This window comes from Rattus norvegicus, chromosome 5 (genome assembly GCF_021556685.1).
Source record: "Rattus norvegicus strain SHRSP/BbbUtx chromosome 5, alternate assembly SHRSP_T2T, whole genome shotgun sequence".
NCBI lineage: Eukaryota > Metazoa > Chordata > Mammalia > Rodentia > Muridae > Rattus > Rattus norvegicus.
The window spans coordinates 115704657-115726005 of NC_141538.1; the positions used below are offsets into that span (position 1 = coordinate 115704657).

General features: G+C 43.0%; 1 long non-coding RNA gene across 3 annotated transcripts; it reads right to left on the reverse strand.

Moving 5' to 3' along the window:
* Positions 1-475: 475 nt before the first annotated feature.
* LOC148005917 (uncharacterized) lies at positions 476-8088 on the reverse strand. Of its 3 annotated transcripts, none has more exons than XR_015620985.1 (4): positions 7744-8088; positions 3599-3709; positions 3092-3494; positions 476-2804 (listed from the first exon to the last, which is right to left on the reverse strand). It is a non-coding gene; the product is annotated as an uncharacterized LOC148005917 (long non-coding RNA). The 3 variants fall into 3 exon arrangements; XR_015620986.1 differs by having other exon boundaries at positions 3599-4263; XR_015620984.1 differs by having other exon boundaries at positions 3599-3768; positions 7744-8081.
* Between the last annotated feature and the right edge of the window lie 13261 nt (positions 8089-21349).

Below are 21349 nucleotides of genomic sequence, written 5' to 3' on the forward strand. Positions count from 1 at the left end.
AGTGCAGACCTATGTAGGCCCTGTGTCTTCCACATGTTCTAAAACACTTATTTTAATTAACAGTGGTTACTTTGCTATTTCTCTTCTATCACTGTAACTCAGTACTCACTGGCTACCTCTCCTTAATTGTCCTTACTTCTTGTTCTCTCTAACTCTGTTAACCAGTCTCTCTCTCTCTCTCTCTCTCTCTCTCTCTCTCTCTCTCTCTCTCTCTCTCTCTCTCTCTCTCTCTCCATGTGTTGACTCCCTTGGCATACGGTATTTGATGCCTGTTTTCCCAGTTTCAGCCCTGATGTTAAAAATGGCAGAAGTCCACACTTTCTGGAGCTGAGTAGGATCCCACTGTGGCTTCACTGCCTGTTCTTCATCCACTTACCCTGTGGTGGGCACCTGGTGAGCCCCCATTGTGTGAGGTGAAACTAGTGAAAGAACAGCTTCCCAGGGTAGCAGCAGGATTAGAGATTAGATTCCCTACCTGGTTATATGTCCTTGTTGGGCATGACCATCGTCCGTCCTTTAAAGCTGACACCTCTACTGATGCTGGACTGAGCTATGAGCAGATGAGCAGTCGCTTAGACTAGATCCGTTTCTTTCTTTCCCCACTTTGTATATATTGGCCCCTCTGCCTGAATTGTTTGCCCGCCTTACTTGCCTTACTCATCAGGCAAACCTTTTTCTTTTCTTCTTGAAAGTGACAAGTCCTCTGTAGAGCCTGTCCCCCAGGGCTTCCCATGGGCAGTCTCTGCTACTCTTCTCTCTTTCCATCACCCTTTGAAGACATGCACTACATGAAGTGGGTTCGTGTCACAATACTTGTCTGATTATGCATATTTTGATGCAAGCATGAGGCTATAAGCTTTCACTTCTCTATGCCTTGAGCTGGGCAAGTGCCTGGCAGAACTGATTTACTTCATGGGATGGAACCACCTATTGTCCTTAAAGGATAATTAACAGTTAGTTAAGTTGAACCATTCTTAACTGGAATTCTTCTTTCAAGTTCCCATTAGAAAGGTTATCTGAGCTGCAGGGAGTTAGTTGCGGGAGACTGTTATCCAGTTGAGGCTAGTGAGACATGAAGTCTATTAAGAGCACACTTGGGCTTCTTTTATTTGCCTCAGACATCCTACCTCAGTTTTAGTACAGAGAAGTTCACACAAAATGCAGGTTTACCTTTATCCAGACCCATGCCTCAATACTCTGAGAATTTGGATAACCTTTGTCATTTTATTTCCTATAAGAAGTAGCTTATCTCTTGAAGTCTCACTTCTGGGATCCAGGGCTGTGTCTGTACTGAAGCTGTTAGATCTTGAGCCAATAATCCAGGCTGCAATGTTTTTTGTGTTTTGAACAGCAAACCTAGGTTTGATGATTTGTATATGCTCAGTCCAGAGAGTGGCACTATTGGAAGGTATGGCCCTGTTGGAGTAGGTGTGTCACTGTGGTTGTGGGCTTTAAGACCCTCCTTTCTTTCCCTGAAAGTCAGTCTTCTGCTAGCAGCTCTCAGGTGAAGATGTAGAACTCTCAGCTACCCTTGAACCAGGCCTGTCTGGATGCTGCCATGTTCTTGCCTTGATGATTATGGACTGACCCTCTGAACCTATAAGCAGCCCCAATTAAGTGTTGTCCTCATAAGAGTTGCCTTGGTCATGGTGTCTGTTCACAGCAGTAAACCCTAAGACACCACGGTAGTGCTAGTCCCTGTGTCTTAGGGCTAAGAAGACTAAATGATAGAAGTTCTTAGAATACAAGCACTAGTGAGCACTACAGAAATGTTAGCACTATATTATTAATAAAACTAGTTACATAACCAGAGCAATTTCAAATGATCTTTGGATTTTGTTGACACATCCATAAAATGGAGGCTAGAATGCTTATTTTTTGGGATGGGGTTGAGAATTCAAATTCAGGGAAGTACTGTAGAGTACTGGGAATAGCCACAAATATTCGGGGTGTGTGTGTGTGTGTGTGTGTGTGTGTGTGTGTGTGTGTGCGCGCGCGCGCATGCGCGCGCGTGCATGCACGTCTAGGCCCACTGAGTTTGTCCATATTTGTAAAGGTGGCTCTCCCCTTCTTTCCTTATTTATTCTCTCTCCTGTTGTGACAGAATAGTGGTCCCTTCTCCTGTGAGCACTGGACCCATTGCCTTGTTAGGGACCTGAGCTAGTGATTCAGCTCTCACTATTTGACTTTTCCTTTTCACAGACCTCTGCCCAAAAGCATTTAAATAGACTCTGGTCTTTTCTACTGAAGAAAAAAAATCATCATGTCTCTTTTTTTTAAAAAGAAGATCTCCCTCACTCCCTCCTTCCCTCCCTCCCTCTCTCCCTCCCTTTAACAGGAAGCTTCCCACAGACGTGTCTATGCAACCTGTTTCTACTCCCTCCTCACCTCCCACTCGATCCTCCTGATGTGGTGGTAGAACCTTTTAAACATTGAAATGTGGAATCTGGGAGAAAGGACTAAAGGGACGATTGGTTTCCATCCTGAAAACGTGTAGCTGGGAAGTGTTGGTTCTCCCACTGGTGAGACTCTGGTGACTCAGACATGGAGTCTCCACAGCTCCTTTAAGTGGGTATCATTTAATGTGTGATCCAAGTATGTGCTATATGTGCAAAGCCCCCAATTCTTTGGGCTCCAGACCCTGGGCATGCGGTCCTCTCCCAGATCTTGAGCTTTCAACTGCAAGCATCGGCCTTCTGATGGAGCCTAGTCTAGCTGGGGTCAGTCCCTCTGTGACCTTCCAATCAATATCCTTCCTTGGAATACGGAGGGGTCTGTAGCTTCAGCAAGGTCCAAAAAAGTGCCTGGAATAAGAGAAATTAAAATGGTTTAAACAGACAGAGACATGAATTTTCCCCCATGATCACTTTGTCTATTATGTTTCTTCTCTCTCCTGTTTCAAATCTCTGTAACGATGAGAAGCCAGGGCCAGAATTGCCCTCGACCTCACTCACACACTGGTCACCTGGAAAAATCACCTGGGAACATCTGAAACGCCACACCCAACGACCTCAGAAAATTAAAGGTAGTGTTCGAGGTGGACAGCACGAAGCCCAGCCACATCCAAGAACTTGGTTTTCTTAATACTTACATAGAGCAAGAGCCATTGCTCAGTCTACTAAAAAAGACTGAGACTCGTGGGATAGGGGTGGGGTCAGCATCAGAGCCTCTGACATGTGCAGCGCCTGTCTCCTGTCAGAGTGATCACCATAGAGGCACTACCTCATTTCATCTTCATGGCCAGCGACAAAGACGCAGGTGTTATTGCTTGTCTTGTTCTTTGTTTCTTTCTTTCCTTCTTTTAGAAAACCAGGGTTTTGTGGTAGATAAAGCAGAATCTTTCTCTTAATGAGTAGCTGGGTGAGCTTCTGAAGATGTCTGTGCTTCCGCTTGCCATCCATAATATGAAGGCTGCAAGGTCCATGACAATTGACCTCCGTCTCACCCAGTAATCGCCAAACATCTCCTCATAACCCAGCCTTGCTGCCAGCGTTCTGTATTGGAGCGAGAGAAAAAGAGGTCATTTCAATTGTAGGGGTAGACATACAGCCGAGAAAAAACTGGATGGCTTGTGATCATCACTCCACTTTCTACTCACCGTGTTGGTCTGGGTGGGTCTTAAGACTTTTTAGGCTGTGAAATTCACAATGTTGCAGTCAAATTGGAAGCCCGGTAGAGTCTTGCTTCCAGCACTTGCTGCTTGTATCACCTTAGGAAGTTCATAAATACTCTGAGCCTCACCTTTCTCAATACTGGATGCCTACAGGGCTGTTGGGAAGATGAGGACTGTGCTCAGGACAGCGGCTGATTCACCAATTGTAGCGATTAGTCTCCGCTTTTTTTTAAAAAACTGTTTTACTTTATCGATTGCACAATGAAATGACCCGTAGAAGACTCTAGAAAATGGTTACAAGTCTCCGAGTTCAGCATTTGTGGGAATGGCCATCTAACCTTGCTTCCTGCAGACCTGTACTCTTGTTAAAGCTCCCAACTTTTCTGGAGGATGTGCAGTCTCTGGTTACCTTGCATAAGCAAGCTGGGTGGACGTAGGAGGGATTGAAGTGTGTTTTCAGCAACAAGTGAGCTGAGCTGAGCAGGTGGATCTGAGCAAGAGGCCGGGCGGGTGACAGCAATGAGGGAGCGATACTGACGTGATAATATTAGAGCACATAGAAGAACGAACAGCTGGCAGGTCACCCAACTAGAGCAGCTTTTGAGCACTGGTTGCTAAGAGCCACATGAGCTGGGGTTTTACTCATCCTGCTAATGAGAGGGAAGAGAAAACTTGAGATTTTTGGAACTGATTGAATCAACTCCTCTGTTTGCTGTTACTCACTTTGAAGCCATTTCATGTGTTAAACAAGTATGTTGAGTTCTTCCTGGTGTGTGTGCCTGGCTCTAGGCCGTGGGCAGATGGCAGTGAACCAAACCCTTGCCTTCATGGATCTTATATTGGATTCAATTGTCTCATTTAGGAGTTGAAGGGACTTACTGAGGACATGAGAGAGAAGTTTATTGTCGGTCAAAAGTGACTCAAAGTGAATGCTGAATGGCTGAGAAACACCTAAAGAAATGTTCAGCATCCTTAGTCATCAGGGAAATGCAAATCAAAACAACTGAGATTCCACCTCACACCAGTCATAATGGCTAAGATCAAAAACTCCAGCAACAGCAGATGCTGGCAAGGATGTTGAGAAAGAGGAACACTCCTCCATTGTTGGTGGGATTGCAGACTGGTATAACCATTCTGGAAATCAGTCTGGAGGTTCCTCAGAAAATTGGACATTGCACTACCTGAGGACCCAGCTATACCTCTCTTGGGCATATACCCAAAAGATGCCCCAACAAATAACAAAGACACATGCTCCACTATGTTCATAGCAGCCTTATTTATACTAGTCAGAAGTTGGAAAGAACCCAGATGCTCTTCAACAGAGGAATGGATACAGAAAATGTGGTACATCTACACAATGGAATATTACTCAGCTATCAAAAACAATGACTTTATGAAATTCATAGGCAAATGGGTGGAACTGGAAAATATCATCTTGAGTGAGGTAACCCAATCACAGAAAAACACACATGGTATGCACTCTTGATAAGTGGATATTAGCCCAAAAGCTCAAAATACCCTAGATACACAGAACACATGAAACTCAAGAAGAATGATCAAAATGTGGAAGCTTCACTCCTTCTTTAAAAGGGGAACAAGAATACCCTTGGGAGGGAATAGGGAAGCAAAGTTTAGAACAGAGGCTAAAGGAACGCCCATTCAGAACCTGCCCCACATGTGGGGCACCAAACACACATACAGCCACCAAACTAGATAAGATGGATGAAGAAAAGAAGTGCAGGCTGACAGGAACCAGATGTAGATCTCTCCTGAGAGACACAGCCAGAATACAGCAAATACAGAGGCGAATGCCAGCAGCAAGCTACTGAACTGAGAACAGGACTCCCGTTGAAGGAATCAGAGAAAGAACTTGAGGAGCTTGAAGGGGCTCGAGACCCCATATGAACAACAATGCCAAGCAACCAGAGCTTCCAGGGACTAAGCCACTACCCAAAGACTATACATGGACTGACCCTAGACTCTGACCTCATAGGTAGCAATGAATATCCTAGTAAGAGCACCAGTGGAAGGGGAAGCCCTGGGTCCTGCCAAGACTGAACCCCCAGTGAACATGATTGTTGGGGAGGGAGGGTGGTAATGGGGGGAGGATGGGGAGGAAAGCACCCACATAGAAGGAAGGGGGAGGGGTTAGGGGGATGTTGGCCTGGACATCAGGAAAGGGAATAACAATCAAAATGTAAATAAGAAATAACCAATTTAATAAATACAGAGAAAAAAAAGTGACTCAAAGTGACTTATTGGAAAAGCTGATTGGAATCTGAGTGTTCTAAATACCAGATCAGGAGCTGGTCACAGACTCCCGTCTTGGTTCTTTCTGTACTGTTACAACAGGGTACCACTGACTAGTTCATAATAGGCAAAAATCCATTAGTTCGCCATCCCAAAGGCTAAGAAGTCCAAGATAGAGGAGGTGGTATCTGGCATGGGTTTCTCTTTTGCATTGTCTCATGGTAGAAAGCTAGAGAGGTTAACAGAGAACAAGATGGGGCCAAACTTGTCTTTGTATAATGAATTCGGCTTAAGTAATGGACCCACTACCAAGATAATGGCATTAATCCATCCCTAAAGACAATGACCCTATAGCCCACACCTTTTCCTATTAGACACCATCTCCCAACACTGCCCTACTAGGGAGTTTAACACAAGGATTTTGGAGGAAATTTTCAAACCATAGCAACTACATTTTATGAAAGAGCCATGTACAGCATATTTTAAGCATGGCTGAGATATCCTATGTCAACTAGATAAACACAGTCCCCACTGTGGGGAATTCTGGATACAAGTCCAACAATGAGATTTGTAGTGCCCCCCTCCCCATGTTCTTGCATTCGGATAGCCAGTTGAATGAAACTTGAAAGGGCGAGTGGGTGTGATGGAATAAAGTTAGAAGGAAAAGCAGGGTAACTCATATCTGGTGGAAGTTAGAAAGAAACAGAGGTGCAGAAGTATGACTCACAGAACATTTTATCCCCCTCTCTACCCCTCTGGAACCTCAGTTCTCTCATAGAATAAGGGCTTGGAATTAGGATGATCTCAGAGGTCTCAAGCTCTTGATTCGCCACAAATTACTTGATAATACTTGGTTCTGCAGCTAAAAAGGCCCAAAGACTGTGAGGGGCAACTCTAGAAAGTTCCTGTGGCTTCCCAGTAAAACAAAGATATTGAAGCTCTCTTTCCTCAATCCCCCTGTCCCAACAAGTGCTGCTCTGTTGTGGTTATCTGTACCTGGCAGTTATCTCTGTGCCCGGAAGGCAAGGACTGTATAGCATCCTCACAGGAGACAGTTTCTGGAGCCTTTCTTTCTTCCCCATCAAAATACAACTGCTCTGATGGGGGAAACTGATGGACTTGTCCCTCTGCCTCAAAGCCTCCCATTGAAGCCTCAGTCAGGACAGACTTTTCAGGGTGCTGAAATTAGTGAATGGCAACTGAAAACTGTACCTTTCAACAGTCAACAGTGGAAAGGTTACAGAAGAGCCTCCATTAACAAGCTCATCAGTGATGCTTTAACTGAGCATTTATAAGCAGGGAAGTTGAGTTACATCGCTTTCGGATGGTTGTGTGGTCATAACAAATCTAAGATGGCTTCCTTCTCTCTTTTCACAGGTGACTTTTGACAAAATTTAGAGGGGCATAGGGGGATGAAATTTTAAGAATCTAAGGGATGTCTGGGCTTCAGAGTCTAATATATGAATTCAAATCCCCTGGGCTTCCAACCATTAAGGTGATCTATAGACACTTTTTGTGAAACTTCAGCTTCTGCTGTACAGGGTGGAGGAAATTCTACCCTCTATATCTCTCTGCCAGGCTGCCCCTATGGGGCAAGGCAATTTGAAGGCCTAGGCTGTGGGGTCTCTTTTGTTAACTCTTTTGAAGTGGTCTCTTGCTCAGTTTAGATAGTAAGTGCCCTTCTTCAGAAACAATGTGCACTCCCCACTGGACTTTCTGTAATTACTTCCCAGAATACTGAAACGGATCACTCTTGTTCCTGACACAAATGGGTTTTATGTTGGCTTTTTTTTTTTTTTTTTGCCTTTTCTAATGCTACAGCCTAAGCTAAGGCCTAGAGTGTCTCAAACACATAATTGCTACCTGCCACCACCACTGACCTTCCTCAGCACAGGCACCAGTTTCAGTCAATAGAGTATGCTGTGAAGATGGATGCGTTGCTAGGGGAGGAACCTCCTTGCAGGGGCTCGGGGTTCGCTGTGGCAGCCACAGAAGCGCTGTCTGGAAAGCTAGAAAGCCCTTAGCAGTGCCAGTCGTGTCGTAGTCCGTAGAAGAGTCTGCGATGGGGCATGTAGCAGCACCTCTGATTTCTGAGAAGGAAACTGCAGTGCCGCAGACCTCACCACGTACACAGTGGCTGCAGCCAGACCTGAATACTCTTCTCATTACTCAGGGACTGTAGAACATTCGGCACAGGAAGATGACTCGCTCCTTCAATGAGACTCAGAAAGGCCTTCTGCGGAAATAATTTGAAGTGTTTAAACATCCGGTTTCTTACCCCCCTCTTTCAAATCCCTTGGCTTGAGAGAGATCGTTATCAAAAACTAAGCTGGTTGTAACATTCGTCGAGCACCTTAGTGGGGTTCCATTGGTACTTATTATGAGATACAGTGCTCCAGGTACCACTCAACTCCCTTTATGCTTCTGCCACGGAAAGGACAAATTTGTCATAGCAGTGGGAGAAAACACAATGAGCACGCTGCTTTTACAATGCACAAAATATAATAAGAAGTGACGGCATATGTTTGTCAAGGATCAGGCATAGAGACAAGGCTTTGTTCGTAGCGATTATTCCAGAGCGAGCAGATGGGGGAGGTGGAGAACACAGGATGGTGAGCCACTTCTTAGCCTCATGCAAACCCTTCTAGGAGCAGGGCAGCATAGAAACATTGCAGCCAAAGAGATGGCTTGGCCACATTCTCATACTGAGGTACAAATAGAGAGATGTCTCTTCAGTCTCTGGAATAAAGGGGGTGGTGTCTGCTACCTCTGAAGAGGGCTCTATTCATCTACAGTGGGTGTTCTACCAGCAACAAAAGACTTTGGATCCTCATCTCAAAGAAAAGAAATGGAAAGAGTTAGGTATGATCCAGACAGTCAACCGAAGGGTTTTGGAGACTATTTGTCCCTAGGCCCAGGGGAGGGACACTTAGGTAAAAATTAGTAGTAAGATATCGGTGGAAGGCATCACAGTGTCATGGAAGCCCATGGTTTAGAACCTGATGGAATATACATTATGATTCCAGTTGTGGTACTGACTAGCTGATTGACCTTGGATAGACCACTTTACTCTTTTGAAATTATCTGCAAAACTATTCCTAGAGAGGTGGTCCATGATTAATATCATTAATAAGACAGTCTTAGATTAGAGACCATGATATTTATGAACCTCAAGTTTCTGAATTTCTGTATGTACTGTGACGAGAATATCATGTAGATGGGATTTGCTGAAGCACATCAGATTGTTCTTAGGCTCAGAAAACAGAAAACACTGCATAAATATAGGATATTGAGCCTGGTTTGTTGGCAAAAAAAACCCATAAGAAATTTGGACTCTATAGGATTCTAATTTATGGAAGCAGTTATGAGATCTATCCTAAAAATCTTTGGTCAGTTGTCTAGTCTTCTTGATGCCATGACCTATGGCCGGTTCTGACAAGATCTTTAACCTCTTCTGGGTGGTCTGAGGAGATGGATGAGTCAACTCCGTGATGAAATTTGATGGTCAGGTCTCCCCATAAGGCTAGAGAGGCAGGAATGAGACTGACGGCCTTACAGTCAAGTGATTGTAACCACAGCATCGCCATGTTCATCGTCAACAAGGAAAGAAGTGCAAAGAGTTTCCCCACCTGGAAGTCAGTGCTGGCTCCATATTCCAAACTCGGACAGAGCTGTTGAGCTATTCTTTGCATATGCTGTAACAGAAAAATGGTGGTCACTTCTAAAGCAGTGGTCAGCCAGGACCTGCCCCATGCTTGATTCTTCAAAGGAGACTAACGGTGTGCATACTCTTCCTACAATTTAGCAGTAATCCTTGGGCTGTCACAGAGGCTGTCTGATGACCTTTCGCCAGGGATGCTGCTTCACATGAACAATCTCTCTTCTCTGGAGAAAGATACTATATCAAAGGTTTATTAAAATGTTGTTTCATTTATAGACCAGAAAGGAAGTTTTAGTGAGGCTGTGTAATGCTGTCAGCCATAGAAAAATGCTAAGGTAGGTTCCTTAAAAGTTCCTTAAAATTCCATGTCCCTTCCCACTGTGGTTTACTATGAAGTAAGTTTAAGCCCAATAACACACAACAGGTTATAAATTATGCACAGTGCGATTCTGGTGTGACTTTTCTATCTTGATCTCTCTTACCAATGTATGAAATTCTTACAGGCCACTTGTGACTAACTGATTTGGTTGTGTTGTAGCTTGAATTTATACATCAATGATTATTCAAAAATAATGACCAGGGCGGATGACTAGGGCACCACCACAAAGTGCTTCTGCAGTTAGCGTCCTGTCTTTTGCTCTTTTCTGCCTTTTCAGATTCCTTCCCACTTTTTTACATCATAAGAACACTTTGGACTGGGAAGAAGATTATCAATAATGGTGATTTTCACCAAGTCTCACAACTGGAGTTCAATCCCTGGGATTCTCATGGTAGAAGAAAAAAACCAATTCCTGTAGATTTTCCTATGACCTCCATATGTACACCATGGCATATGTATGTCCACATGTGTCTCTGTCTATATGTAGGTGAAATGTAATAAAAAGGAACATTTAAGAAAGTCAGTCCTATTTATCTATTTAAAAATTTAAAGATTTGTTTTCTTTTTATGTTTATGTGTGAATGCCTGCACGTATTTATGTACACTGTGCATGTAGGTATCTGCAGAAAAGGTTGTCATATCTACTGGAACTGGAGTTACAGAAACTTGTGAATCACTAGATGTATGTTTAAAAAAAAAAGCTCCAGTCCTTTGCAATAGCAACAAGTACCCTCAACACTGAGTCATCTCTTCAGCCTTCTCATATATATGTGCTAGCAATATTTCTCCTAATTGTGAATGGCTTATTTACAGTATATGAATTATTGAGGATCACACAAAAGTTGTTATTATTTTTAGGAACATTCTTACATTAATAGTAAAAGTGAATTAAGTACTCATATACCCAAATTTTATGATTCTTCTAATTTACTATTTATTCTCTCCTGAATAAATTGTCAGTTGATATTTTCCAGTTCGAATCTGTTGTAATCTTTATAGATTTATATAATAATTTGAATGTTATTAACCAGGTTTTCTGTCTTTTTGCATATTTAATTTTTTGAAAAGGCATTATCATACAGTTTCCTTCTATGCTACATCCGGCCTCCCCACCCAGGCCGATCTCTTATGTCCTTCTCTAAGCTCTAACTTTGGTCACACATCCAATGCCTAGCCTAGTCTGGCCACTCTGACCTCTTCCAATATCTCACTGGGCAAAGAAAATGAAATCCACGGTGTCTCACAATTAATGACAGATAACTGGAAATATCCCAAATTTCCCCATCTAGTCTTTTTTGAAAATAATACAGACATAAAAACTGTATTCAAAGTAACAGATAGATTCCATGAGAGAAAAGGTACAATTTCTAACCCATTTGTACATTTATTTATCCATTCACCAAGTCTTTTTTTTTTTTATTAACTTGAGTATTTCTTATATACATTTCGAGTGTTATTCCCTTTCCCGGTTTCCGGGCAAACATCCCCCTCCCCCCTCCCCTTCCTTATGGGTGTTCCCCTCCCAACCCTGCCCCCATTGCCGCCCTCCCCCCCATAGTCTAGTTCACTGGGGGTTCAGTCTTAGCAGGACCCAGGGCTTCCCCTTCCACTGGTGCTCTTACTAGGATATTCATTGCTACCTATGGGGTCAGAGTCCAGGGTCAGTCCATGTATAGTCTTTAGGTAGTGGCTTAGTCCCTGGAAGCTCTGGTTGCTTGACATTGTTGTACATATGGGGTCTCGAGCCCCTTCAAGCTCTTCCAGTTCTTTCTCTGATTCCTTCAACGGGGGACCTATTCTCAGTTCAGTGGTTTGCTGCTGGCATTCGCCTCTGTATTTGCTGTATTCTGGCTGTGTCTCTCAGGAGCGATCTACATCCGGCTCCTGTCGGTCTGCACTTCTTTGCTTCATCCATCTTGTCTAATTGGGTGGCTGTATATGTATGGGCCACATGTGGGGCAGGCTCTGAATGGGTGTTCCTTCAGTCTCTGTTTTAATCTTTGCCTCTCCCTTCCCTGCCAAGGGTATTCTTTTTCCTCATTTAAAGAAGGAGTGAAGCATTCACATTTTGATCATCCGTCTTGAGTTTCATTTGTTCTAGGCATCTAGGGTAATTCAAGCATTTGGGCTAATAGCCACTTATCAATGAGTGCATACCATGTATGTCTTTCTGTGATTGGGTTAGCTCACTCAGGATGATATTTTCCAGTTCCAACCATTTGCCTACGAATTTCATAAAGTCGTTGTTTTTGATAGCTGAGTAATATTCCATTGTGTAGATGTACCACATTTTCTGTATCCATTCCTCTGTTGAAGGGCATCTGGGTTCTTTCCAGTTTCTGGCTATTATAAATAAGGCTGCGATGAACATAGTGGAGCACGTGTCTCTTTTATATGTTGAGGCATCTTTTGGGTATATGCCCAAGAGAGGTATAGCTGGATCCTCAGGCAGTTCAATGTCCAATTTTCTGAGGAACCTCCAGACTGATTTCCAGAATGGTTTTACCAGTCTGCAATCCCACCAACAATGGAGGAGTGTTCCTCTTTCTCCACATCCTCGCCAGCATCTGCTGTCACCTGAGTTTTTGATCTTAGCCATTCTCACTGGTGTGAGGTGAAATCTCAGGGTTGTTTTGATTTGCATTTCCCTTATGACTAAAGATGTTGAACATTTCTTTAGGTGTTTCTCAGCCATTCGACATTCCTCAGCTGCATTCACCAAGTCTTAATGGAGTAAGTCTTATGAGGTACACTATGCTAGACATCGGAGAATGGAGGAGCAAACCATGAATAAAGATAAATTAGGCAATTGTAGTACACGCCAACAAGGTGAGACATATAGCAGATCTAACCAATGTCAAAGGATCAGAGAAGGGAGGATGAAATGTTTTGCACTTTCAGGAGACTGGGTGATTATGGAGTCTGTGTACATTAGAGATGGTTTATTATGAAGAATTATCATAATCATCATTATCACCACCACCACCATCATCATCACCATCATTTTGAGGCAGGGTCTGTTTATGTAGACCTAGCTGCTCTGGAACTCACTGAATAGGCTGAACTTGAACTTATAGAGTCCACCCATCTCTGTCTTCCAATAGAAATGACTTCTTAAGGAAACTTGGACCTGGAACATTTAGCTCTTCCTCCATATTTTCTGCATCAAAGAAGATGGAGTCTGAGTTTACTAGCTATGAGAGAGCATTTCATCAATTTGAAATTTCTGTGTTGTTTTCTTCTTTTCCTTCCCCTTGTACCACAGGACTTACAGGTCATCCAGGGGATTCTCATGTAGGAACGTTAACTAGATCTTAATTTGTCCAAGACAGACAACCATGCAGTATAAGTTTCTCAAGCACAGCTGATGTGCCAGACACTGTGGTAAGAATCAGAAAACAGTGAGGAGCCCAGGTACTGTGGCTTAAATTCCGAATGGAGGGAACAGTGCCAATTATCTCACAAGTGCCTGTTCTGAGGTTATTCTGATAGTACTAAAGACATATAAGGGCGATGACCACTTCTGGGGGAATCAGGGAAGACCCCACTGATTCATAATGCCTGGCATTTAATGCTCTCCTAAGTGTGACTAGAAATTTTCAGAGGACCAGTGCTGTTGGTGGAATAGTATGCGCTTAGGGCACTCCTCAAAAAAACTGGAAAAAAGCAAGCAGAAAAATGGTGACACAAGATGAAGCTTCGGGAGCAGCAAGACCCCATTGGTAGAGGAGACCTAGGTGAAGACTGTCTTCTTTAGTCTAGGAGTCAGAAGCCACCAAGACGTAAAGGAGGAAAGGACTATGATGAGATATATACTGCAAAGAGATTCTCTAATTTTCTAGCTTCATCTGGCTAAGTTTATACACCCTCTATACAGAGAAATAGGAATGAACATTGCAGGACAAAAATAGATGACAGAGGCCATTTAGAAAGCTGGTGTTGTAGTTAAAAGAAGACGAGATTCCTTTGCTGAGGTGCAGGTGATGTAAGGTTTATCTGGGAGAAGAAAAAGATGCCAAGTCAATAGTATGAGGTACTGAACATGAAGTAGAAAGGAAAAGATGTATCTTGAAGGTCCCTTTGGGTATAGCTAATTGGATAGACAAATGGATGAATGAATTGGTGGAGAGATGGATGGATACATGGATAAATGGATGGATGGATGAATGGATAGATGATAGATGAATGAGTGGCTAGATGAATGAATATTCATAGTCTGGAGTACTATTTGTTAACATGAATTACCAGTCAACCTCATTCCATAACTGACACAAGGAGGTGTGTGAGTTGTGAACTACATTGAAACATTTGGCTACAGGCGAAAGTGGAGCTCAAGAACTGGCCCATGCTGTTCCTGCCAAGTCATGTATCCCAGGATAAGTCCATTTCGGTCCACTGGTGTTGGTGGAACACCTTCTACTACTGTGCAAAAAGGAGCTACCTCCGAGGCTAGAGAGCAGCCAGAATTGCAGACATTGGGCACCTTACAGGTAGTAGGAGACTAACACTGTTAAAGCCAGGGTCAGAGTATCTGGATGGTAAAGTCAGGGTCTGCAGAAGGTGGTGAACGACAGCAAGGGTGCCATGAACATCGACCTTGGTTTGTTTACCCTGCAGTACCGTCTCTGGCCTTTCCTGGATGCCTGACCCCAGGAAGGATCCTGCCAGTGGCTCACCCTTCCTGTTATTTGATTCTTTTGTTGCATGCCTTTGATAAAAGTAGACGTGGAAACCCACTGTCAGAGAGCAGAATCACCCTTAGAAAAATTTAAATCTACACTATTCTACTAAATCATAGGTAAGGACACGGAGACTCAAGGCAATGGAATGTTTGTCTCTGGGTCTCCATCCTGGGCTTAGATACTTGGTTTCTTGGCCCCTTCACCACCCTGATCTTTTCTCTAACAAAAAATTGTCTGCACTTTCACAGACAGCAGAGTACATTCAAAAGGCTCATGAATACACTTCTTCATCTGGATTGGGACCTTGTCTTACATTTCTTTGATGTGGGAACTTGGGAAAGTACTTAATATCTTCAAACTGTCCCATCTCTATAATCCGGGAACCAAAACATTGACCTTATAGTGGGGTTTTTGAAGATTCCTCGGAAGACACTGCTAAGCGTCTGGTGTTCAGACCCCATTTCTTACTTACATTTCCTTCTTCAGCCACTGAGTCTCCTCACCCTTTTTCTGTTCCTGAGAGCCTGGAAGGGAGCCAAAGAGAATTTAGTCTGGAAGCCCTTCATACAACATAGCCTAAATTCACAGTATCGAATAACCCTAACCTTGAGAAATAAGTACATTTCCACCAGCTTTTCTTTGGGATACCAGTTCTTAAGATGCAAATGGCAGTTAAACCCTGGCCCCCAAGTCAGTCTTCTATTTTCTCCAGACTCTGTTTACAAAAGGGAAACAAATCTCTAACTCCTCAAGGGCATCGATGTTTGGCTGTCATATTTTTGTCCAGAGCAACCTGATCCTCAGTTCTTATTCCCTGTGGTGACAATTGGTGTTCATTGAGCATCTGTGCGCCTTTCCATATCTCTTAGTCTTTCTTGCAGGTGAATTGGGCCTGCATATAATTAATGTATAATATATATAGTACAGCCATCGGATACTTATATATGTTAAGATAAGCACAAGGAGAATTAGTATTGTGTGCATGTGCATATAGATGATATCGATATAGATACATACACACAGTATATTTATATCATAAATGTGAAAACTGTTTTGCTCACTTGGTCCTGGTTTCCAAATGAATGGTTTATAGCAATATAATTGGGAACTTTGCAGAATACGAGTGTAGGAGCCTTTTCCACACATAACCCCCTTTCCGTCCTTCGGCTCACCTGTTGGACAGATGACTACATTACTATTCAGCAAAGGGAAAAGGTCTGTGCAGAGCCTCATACCTAGATTTCCAATACAGTTCTTCCAACTTTCCCCCAGCGTACCACAAGAGTACGCTAACCCAGTTATCATCTCAACAAAACAAACTTCCTGTATCTCATTAGAAGATATATGTGCTGAGCACAGTCCTCTTCCTGGGCTGTTTGAATTCTTAGTTCTCAAGGCCTCCCTACCTGCTGAGTCTCATTTTTTATTCCCGAAATAGGAGTTACCCTATAAACAGAATCTGGCCTTACTTTCTGGCCAGTGGCTGGTGGAACAAGGGCATTTCCCGTGTATGCTCTTCACCAGACTGTTAAAAAAATAATGTGTTTATACTTGGTCCTCTAGGGATAACAACACCTGTACTTATGATCCAGTAGAATTTGTTGGCTAGGCCTTCTAATCTTTAATTGAGGGTTAGTGGGTGGGGGCGGGGGGAACAGGGAGCATCAAGTCTACACTCTGGCACCATCTACTGGCATTGGTTTTAATCCAAGGATCCTGTGGAGAAGTGTTGTGATGTATTTACTTAATACATTGGATAACCAGTTACTTCATTTGATTTGTACTTCTAATCCATGGACTAGCCAAATGGTAAAAAGAGAGCATACAGTAATTCTAATGATCCCACTTTAAAGAAACAAGACTCTTTCGTTTCTGTATCACTTTTCCCATTCCAACAATCAGTTCTGTCAACTAAAAACATGGATTTTGTTTTTGTGTAGACATCAGGGAACAGGGCAGACCACAGCACCTGAGCAAACAGAAGGTCTTGCTGACTTTTGATATAGGGAAACACATTAAGTTTTTACTCTGATTTCACAGTGATCATCAAATCCTCACTAAGATTCTGGACATCTTCAAAGGGGTGCTTCTGGTTTGTCCTGGTGCTTGGGGAAGAAGCTGCTTCTAGGAGTTGTTGGGCGGGAAACAAACCATATTTGATAACCAGACCTGCCAGGTCAAAAGCAGGACATGAATCCAGATCTCAAGACCCTAGAACAAGTTGAAATAGCAAGCCCCACTCCCTACCCACAAATACGATCTGTTCTCCTTCAGAATGTAGTCAAGCTGCCCTGAGGAGTGCTAGTTGCAATGTTTGATATATTAGAGAGAGAATCGCAATTCTTTCTAGGTTTCTATCAGATCTGTTTGAAATTCAGCGGCCTAGAAAACTGGTTTATTGTTGATGTTTTCATCTGAAGTGGAACAACAGAGCACAGAGCCCAGAAAAAGATAGAAGACAGAAAAGCCTGTGGCCACTTGGCTTTCCAATTTTCCATCCGCACTACGGAAAAGGACTTGGTGTTCACTCTAAGCCCACTATGCCACAGGTGCTACTCAGGAGTGGGTAAAGGCTGAGATATTGGAATCTTATAGCATTTCCAATGGACTTAGTGTTATTGCAGTTGGAATAGGAAATATCTTCCACAGTCTCATTGCCAACTAGTAATGATGTTAGAGGACCTTTGGGGCAGGAGGCCTACAAGCAGATTCATGAGCATCCTATTTTTCTTTCTGTTGTTGTGATAAAACACTCTGATAAACACTGCAAGGAAGAAAGGTTTATTTGGCTTATCCATCATTGAGTGAGGCTGAGTTAAGGCAGAAACTCAAGCAGCTTGTAATGTCACATCCACAGTCAAGACCAGAGATAAACGAACTTCCATGTTTGCTTTCTCTCACCCACCTTTCCTGCCTTCTCTACCTCGAGACTCTGCATAGAAAAATGGTGAGAAGACCCACAGTGGGGTGAGTCTCCCTACCAATTAACAGTCAAGAGAATCCCCCACAGAAGTGCTGACAGGCCAACCTGATCTCAATAATCTCTTTATTATGATTCTCTTTCCCCCAGGATTCTAGATTGTAGGGAGTGGACATGTAATACTATTACACTGTGGTTGGGGTTTTAGAAGCTGGGTTCTCTGCTTCTTGATCTGCTAAGATGTGAGTGTTGCAGCCATAATGGGAAGAGCTGATCCAGGTGCCATGATGGACCATGAACCAAAAATAATATCTCTCTTAAGTTATTGCCATCAGATATCTGTCACATCAACAAGAAAAATGTGACTGTGTCATCTGCAGAGGTAGCTAGATGAAGTGACCAAGAGCTTGATCTTCAAGTAAAATTCTGTTTCTGTCCCTCAGAGTCCCAAGACTTTCCTATACTCACAGTGCCTCGGTTCCCTCATCTGGGACAGAATCTATAAGGCTTACATAAGGAAATGCAAACAACTCTGTCACAAGAACTACAGAAGATAGAATGGCTCCTTGGAGTCAGGGACTCATGTTAACATATTAATATGGAGTAGTATGACCCTTCGGAAGAAACTCTTCTTTGCTAACTGCTATATAACTTCTGAGGTGCTTAAAGACTTGAGGGTTTGGGCACTAAATTTGGTCATGGAACTCTTAGAAACCCTGCCCTGTATGTGGAGACTTCCCCTGAGGGAACTCTTCAGTCCCAACTCTATGGGTCTCCTTGCTACTTCTAACACTTATCCTTGAGACAGGCTACATCTTGACACTGACTAATTCTTTTGGGTACCAGTTGAAAGGCCACTTCCTGGGGAAGCCTTTTGTAGTGACTAGGCTGAGTAAATTCCCTTACTGCCCCACCCCCCAAAGCTCTGGTAGTGCTTTTACTATATCTGTGGTGCACTGCTTGCCCTAGCCCTGTAGTCCTTTACAAAGAGCTAAGCTCCATCAGCCGGTGAGTCACATCTGTTTAATAGCTCTTTTTCTTTATTTGACAAACTGAACTTTATAAACAAACTGAACTTCAACTGCTTGGTCTGAAAATAGTTGAGGTTTGACTGACAGGCACTGTGAATCATATCTACCTTAGTTCCTGATGTTGCCTCTCACCTAAAACAACATCATCCCATTTTAATGGGCAACGTTTATTCATTCCTTTAGGATGCAATGCCAAGTACCTTCTACACCAAAGGAGACATTGATGAACTTGGTTACACAGGTAGCTGTTCTCAGTTCCCACTACATTCACTGCCATGATAGCGATCAGCATGCCAAATGCCATTGGTTTTTGATATCTCTCCTTTTTTTTTCTTTCTCTCCTCTAGGGTTTACTTCTTGCTTGTAGAAGAAGAGCTATTCAATAAACTTGGGATGAAGGAGTGAAATGAACACTATCCTTTGTAAGCATGGTGGGAAATCAATCGCATATTGATGTCTACTTGTCTTCTCTCATTGCTGTGGTGAAATACTTAACACATAGGAACATAAAGCGATAATAGTTTGCTTTGGTTTGTAGCTTTAGGGGATATAACATATTATGGGAGTAAGTAGGCATGGTGTCTGTAATGTGAGTTGCTCGATCACAGTGTGTCCAAAGTTGGGCAACCAAGGGATGTTGTCATGAGGCTTCGTCCTTTTTCCTCATCATCTTGAGACTTCAACTCACAAGATGATCATGCAGTTAACATTCAGGGGGGAATCTTCCCTCTCCCTCACGTAAACCTCTTTGGAAATGCCTTCAAGTGACATACCCAGAGGTATGTCTTCTAGGTGTTTTCAGATGTAGTTAAGTTGACAATGAAGATTAGCGATCACCGTAGCCTAGCATGGAAAGACTGTAAGGCCATTTGTGACGCAAATTACTCACCCTATTTTAACCCAGACTTGCCTCAGTACACACAATGGAGATCAGTCTGGTGCAGTATTTTCATAGTTGTAACACTAGGACCCACCGTTCCTATACGCTTAAAGCCAGCTTTTATTACTAGGAGTTTTCAGGTACTTCTCTCATATCATAGATTCCGGGTGTTATGAGCTTTGATTCATTCCAAGGAAGGGAAAATACGGTCATGGAGTATTAGGCTGAACTCTCAGAATCCCTGCCCTGTGTGTGGAGCCTTCCCCTGAGAGAGGTCTTAAGTTCTAACTGTATGGATCTCCTTGCTACGTCTAACCCTTACCTTTAGTGTCACCTCATAATTCAGTCACAGTAATTGTTTCATTCTTTCTTCTGCCTTTACCACTCTAGTCATTTGATTGTGGAACTTCTGATGGAGACACAGATGCTGATGCCATGAGACAAGCAGGTAAACGGAGGAGAATAAAGCCCGGGCAGGTTTTCAGAATATGCTTAAAGAGCATTTAACATTTTGCCTTAGTTTGTCCAAACTGATCCATTTTCAATAGTAAACATCATATCGGTAACTCTCCTACCTTTATTCCCCACAGCTGTGATAAAATAACTTGTTCGAAAGCAGCTTAAATGTCCCAGCATATAAAAAGACACGTGCTCCACTATGTTCATCGCAGCCTTATTTATAATAGCCAGAAGCTGGAAAGAACCCAGATGCCCTTCAACAGAGGAATGGATACAGAAAATGTGGTACATCTACACAATGGAATATTACTCAGCTATCAAAAACAATGACTTTATGAAATTCGTAGGCAAATGGTTGGAACTGGAAAATATCATCCTGAGTGAGGTAACCCAATCACAGAAAAACACACATGGTATGCACTCATTGATAAGTGGCTATTAGCCCAAATGCTCGAATTACCCTAGATGCACAGAATACATGAAACTCAAGAAGGATGACCAAAATGCGGATGCTTCACTCCTTCTTTAAAAGGGGAACAAGAATACCCTTGGCAGGGAAGAGAGAGGCAAAGATTAAAACAGAGACAGAAGGAACACCCATTCAGAGCCTGCCCCACATGTGGCCCATGCATATACAGTCATCCAATTAGACAAGATGGATGAAGCAAAGAAGTGCAGGCCGACAGGAGCCGGATGTAGATCTCTCCTGAGAGACACAGCCAGAATACAGCAAAGACCTAAGCGAATGCCAGTGAACGTGATTGTTGGGGGGAGGGTGGTAATGGGGGGAGGATGGGGAGGGGAACACCTATATAGAATGGGAGGAGGAGGGGTTAGGGGGATGTTGGCCAGGAAACCGGGAAAGGGAATAACATTCGAAATGTAAATAAGAAATACTCAAGTTAATAAAGGAAAAAAGGAAAAAAAAAAGAAAAAAAAGAAAGCAGCTTAAGAGAGAATTCCATTTCCATGTCCATCCCTGTGAGGAACCATGGCAGTGGGTACACACTGTATCCATAACTAAAAACATGAAGTGAAGAATTCATGTGTGAATGCCAGTGGTCAGCTCACTTTCTGAACTCTTACAGTTTAGACCCCTCTTCCTAGGGAATGGTGACATCCAAAGTAGTCGTGTCTTCCCACTTCAGTTAACAATCCAGAAAATGTTCCATAGACAAGTCCACAGGCCACCCTGACCTAGACAATCCCTCCCTTCCCAGATTGTACTTAGATGACAATTCAAAGTAACCATTACATCAAACAATTCAACTCTCTTTACTGAAAATGTTATGCATGTTATATTACTCAGTACATCCCTCCTGGGGCATTTGCCATCAGAGAAGAATGAGCCACTAGTTAAAAGAGACCAAATAGAAGATAGTGAATTTTGACCCCAGAGTTAGATGGGAGTAGCTACCCCTTTGTCCTGTCTGCAAATCTTTGATAATGATAAGTACAACAATCACCAAATAAA